The sequence below is a fragment of the Haematobia irritans genome, chromosome 2 (assembly GCF_050003625.1).
Source record: "Haematobia irritans isolate KBUSLIRL chromosome 2, ASM5000362v1, whole genome shotgun sequence".
NCBI classification, from domain to species: domain Eukaryota; kingdom Metazoa; phylum Arthropoda; class Insecta; order Diptera; family Muscidae; genus Haematobia; species Haematobia irritans.
Genome location: NC_134398.1, coordinates 119,958,299 through 119,963,725, shown reverse-complemented (window position 1 = coordinate 119,963,725; position 5,427 = coordinate 119,958,299).

Sequence of the window (5,427 nt, the reverse complement as noted above, 5' to 3'; positions counted from 1 at the left end):
ATATTTTTACCATAGGTCTATCATAACAATTGCTTGAAATTTTAAATTTGAATTATTATTGAAGAGCAAGAAAATAAACAGACTGGAACCATTAGCGTAGCTAGACAATTTTTCTAGGGGGGGCTATAGCCCCCCTAGCTAAAAATTTATAGACTGAACTTATAGGTTCAATTAATGTTTTATTTCATAAAATTGAATAAAAAATTAGACATCAAAATGACTCGACATTTAATTTATAATAAAGCAACTAAAAGTAGTTCCACACTTTTCCCAGCAAAAAAATTGTGAGTTGTTCTAAAGGCACAACTTTAAAAGCACTTCCAAAAATGTCCTCAATTATTTTAACTACACAGGAAGTTTTTTACTTCATTTTTTTCATATTTTAATGTGTAATTTTTTGTTTTCTTTTTTTCTAATAGTTAAAAAAAGGAGGAAGAATAAATAAATTGGTACAAATTATTCAAATTTTGCCATAAAACTGCTAAATCCATTATAGAAATTTGGAAATTATTCGAGGAAAAACGTTTCAAACAAGCGTCAGAAAGCATTAAAAATCATAGAAACAATAAAAAATTATTTATTTGGGAAAATATCACAAAATTTTCAAATTTCAAATTCACATTCAAAACACTGAATTCGGATCTCACCTTAAGAAGTGATGCAAATTCATTGCAACGGCTGTTGAAACGGTGGACATTTGTCCTATGACAAGCTCATATTACATTCATTGCTTCTCCGCCAATTTTGCACCACTTCTAGACCCAAAAAGAACATTTTCACTACTTTTTTGGCGACGCTTTTTCGCAGTATTATTAAGATATTAATTTATGAAAGAATAGTTTTAATATCAATATATCAATCAAAATGTCAACCACAGCTTTATTTCATAAATATCTGACTTCAAACATTGCCATCGGCAACTGCTACCATAACCCAAGTAATTCGATTGTTCATAGAAGTCTTTAGCGGAACTTTGTACGATTGTATATACTTGTTTAATTGTTTTAAAAATTAAAAAAACTATTGACATTTATTGACAAATGGAAAATCATAAATAGAGTTTCAAATTCTGGGGGGGGGGCTAAAATTTTTCTGGGGGGGTCTAAGCCCCCTCCCCAGAGGCCTTCCTACGCTTATGACTGGAACTCACAAACGCTTTATTTATCGTATATTAGGACATACATGAACATGCATCTTTTAAATACTCAAAATAGTTTTCTAGATTGGAAGAGTGCCAGATTTTGTAATTATATATCATATGCTCATTTTGAATGTAACAAGGTATAGAAAATTTTGAAAATATTAGAATATTTATTAGATACAGTTAACATGTCAGGATTTCTTTGACTACGAGGGCGGTTCGGAAACTTCTTAGCCTATCAATGAAAGAGAATTGTTAGTTTTTCAAAAATATTTTTATTTTTCAATATAATCTCCTGAAACTTCAATACACTTAGTCCAACGATTTTCTATCAATTCCATCCCTTAATTAAAATAGTTTTCGTCAAAGTCTTCAAAATAGTGGTGTACAATAGATAGGGTCACGAAAAAAAGTTGATGCGGTCACCCCCCAGTTTTGTAGCATATTCGAACATAATTTCAGAACACCAAAACTTTTTTTCCGTGCAACCTACGACCCCCCAAAATACAATTTATTGTGCTGTGTCGTCATTTGAAGTCCGATCGAAAACAAACGCATATCGTTGTTCGTGGTTGATCAGGGGCTATATTTCGTGCATTGGTCATTTTTTACTCCGACGTCAAATTTGATTTTTAATTTTTTTATTTCGCTTCGTATACCCCTATGACGCCCATTTCTGATAACCATTATAAAGATATTAACAAAATATGAAACCTTTGCTTTTGAAGTATTTACTTATATTCATAAACAAAAAACTTACAGAGATTTTAAAAAGTCAATAGGTCATCCTACTAGAGGTGTGCACGTGACACGAAATTGTCGTGACTCACGAAAATTTTCGTGATTCGTGCGTGAGTCGTGAGTCACGCTCATGACAACAGTGTGAGTGTGCGTGAGCGTGATTAACAAACCAAAATGTCGTGCGTGAGCGTGAGTCACGAAAATAATATCTTCGTGAGTGTGCGTGAGTAATGAATTACACTCACGACAATATTCCTGCTCACCACCATAAAACGCTTAAGAGTTAAAATCAATTACAATTCTAGTGACACCTGAGATGTTAAGAGTTTAATAACACTCTCGATTTAATAATGCTCATGTTTTCAGACACTTCGGTAAGGTAAATTAATCATAAAATTATTCGTGAGTCACGATATTTTTCGTGATTCACGGTATTTTTCGTGAGTCACGGTATTTTTTGTGAGTCACGACGTTTTCGTGCGTGAGTGTGCGTGAGCGTGAGTCCTACCAAAAAATATCGTGCGTGAGTGTGCGTGAGTATGATTTTTCTGTCGTGAGTGTGCGTGAGCGTGAGTAAACTATTACTCACGTGCACACCTCTACATCCTACACACCACCAAATAGTTTTTGCTGTGTTGTCTGATGTCCGATCGAAACCACATGCACATCGTTATTCACATCTACGAAATTAATTTATAAGGCATTTAGAACACAAAACCTGTTTATCTGTACATTTCTAACGGTACCTTTGTATACATACTCGTTGTTTGCACTACGGCATTTTCTGCGTTATGCAAAGTAGAGGTGTGCACGTGACACGAAATTGTCGTGACTCACTAAAATTTTCGTGACTCACGCGTGAGTCGTGAGTCACGCTGACGGCTACGGCGTGAGTGTGCGTGAGCGTGATTAACCAACCAAATGTCGTGCGTGAGCGTGAGTCACGAAAATAAAATCTTCGTGAGTGTACGTGAGTAACGAATTTCGGAAAAACACGCTCACGAAAATAATCCCGCTTACGAACATAAAATGCTTACGAGTTGAATTCAGTTACAATTTTAGTGACATCCTAGTTGGTAAGAGTTTTATAACGCACTCGATTTTAACCATACTCATGTTTTCAGTTAGGTTCCATATGTAAATCACTCATAAAATTATTCGTGAGTCACGAGGTTTTTCGTGAGTTACGACATTTTTCGTGAGTCACGACATTAAAAAGATTTTCGTGCGTGAGTACAAATTTTCTTTTCGTGAGTTCTACCAAAAAATGTCGTGCGTGAGTGTGCGTGAATAATATTTCTCTGTCGTGAGTGTGCGTGAGCGTGAGCAAAATATTACTCACGAGCACACCTCTAATGCAAAGTGCATTGTTTTTGCTAGAACAATTTGAGAGCCTACTGTTTTAAAATTCTAACAATCACTTTCGCTACATGATTTTTTAAATCTGTCCATATTTTTGTGAGAGAAGGCTGTTGATAGTATTTGAAAAAAGTGAAAACAAAATGAAATTCGAACGCTTTGTGCGAGTTGTTAATGAATCTACTAGTCATGTTACAGATGATAAACGATTGGGTTACATAATATCCAAATTTAAAAGTCGCCAACAACATAGTAAACTTGATTCTCGACAGGATTTGTTATAAATTAATTCTAAAAAGTTGTTAGTCGCATAATAAAATTGTATATTAATAAACATGAAATGTACTCAAATCAAATACAAATCTAATCTAATATATTCTTGTTTAAAGTATTTACTTATGTGACAACATTGCAAGAAAAGAAAACGCAAAAAAATTACGTCGGAGTCAGATGTTGAAAGGCAGAAATGCAGCCAATGTGTAAGCAGCATAACGATCATGACAGCAAAAACTATTTGGTGGTGTGTAGGGTGACCTATTGACTTTTTAAAATCTCTGTAACTTTTTTGTTTATGAATATAAGTAAATACTTCAAAAGCAAAAGTTTCATATTTTGTTAATATCTTTATAATGGTTATCAGAAATGGACATCATAGGGGTATACGAAGCGAAATAAAAAAATTAAAAATCAAATTTGACGTCGGAGTCAAAAATGACCAATACACGAAATATAGCCCCTGATCATCCACGAATCGGACTTCAAATGACGGCACAGCACAATAAATTGTATTTTGGGGGGTCGTAGGATGCACGGAAAAAAAGTTTTGGTGTTCTGAAATTGTCTTCGAATATGCTACAAAACTGGGGGGGGGGTGACCGCATCAACTTTTTTCCCCTTTAGGCCGTGACCCTATCTAGTGTACAACTGTAATTGCATCTTCATTTGAGGTAAAACGCTTGCCAGTAAGGATTTTTTTTAGATTTGGGAACAAGTAAAAGTCACTGGGAGCTAAATCAGGAGAATAAGGTGGGTGGTTAAGCAACTCGTACTTTAATTCGTTGATTTTAGCCATTGTTAAAATACTCTTGTGCGTTGTCTTGATGAAAAATTATTTTTTTGTGTTGTAAGCCAGGACGTTTTTCTCGAATTTGTACATTTAATTGATCCAAAAGGTTGCACTAGTACTCTGAATTTATTGTTCTACCCTTTTGCTGATAGTCAATCAATAAAATACCTTTGAAGTCCCAAAAAACCGTTGCCATAACCTTACCAGCCGATTGAATTCTTTTTGTCTTCTTTGGGGCACTTCCTCCATTGTTTGGATTGTTCTTTTGTCTCTGGAGTATAGTGGTGGATCCATGTCTCATCAACAGTTATGAAACGACGCTTAAAATCCATTTTATTTCGCTTAAAACGATCCAAACAAGCTTGAGAAATGTTCATTCTTATGCGTTTTTGATCGACTGTTAACAAATGCGGCACCCATCTTGCAGAAAGCTTTTTCATCTGTAGTTCTTCATGCAAAATTAAATGCACGCACTTTTATTCGTAGTTCATTTAATACCATATCATGCACTTTGGCTACAATTTCTGTTGTTGTTGCTTTTTTTGGAGGTCCACTACGTCGTTAATCTTTAATGCTTGTACGACCACGTTTAAATTCAGCAACCCAATTGTTTACTGTTGCATATGAAGGAGCACTTTCACCTAACACATTCACCATATCATTATGAATTTCTTGTCCCGATAAACCTTTTTTATGTAAATATTTAATCACAGCACGCATTTCTAATTTTTCCATTGTAAAAAAAATTGCGGATGCGTATTTTTTGAACACCTGTTTCTATATGAAGGAGTTGCCAGATCGAACCAAATTTAACATGTGTTCATAACAGAGATGGAAGATTCCATAACACTTAACTTTTTTCTGTTTATATTTTTTTCTGTTTAACAGGTTGGCTGATAAGTCCCCGGTCTGACACATAGATGGCGTCGCTAGTTTAAATGCATATTATTTTTATATAGTACCAACCTTCAAATGATTCGTGTCAAAATTTGACGTCTGTAAGCCAATTAGTTTGTGAGATAGAGCGCCTTTTGTGAAACAACTTTTGTTACTGTGAAAAAGATAGCAAAAAAGGAATTTAGTGTTTTGATAAAATACTGTTTTCTGAAGGGGAAAAATA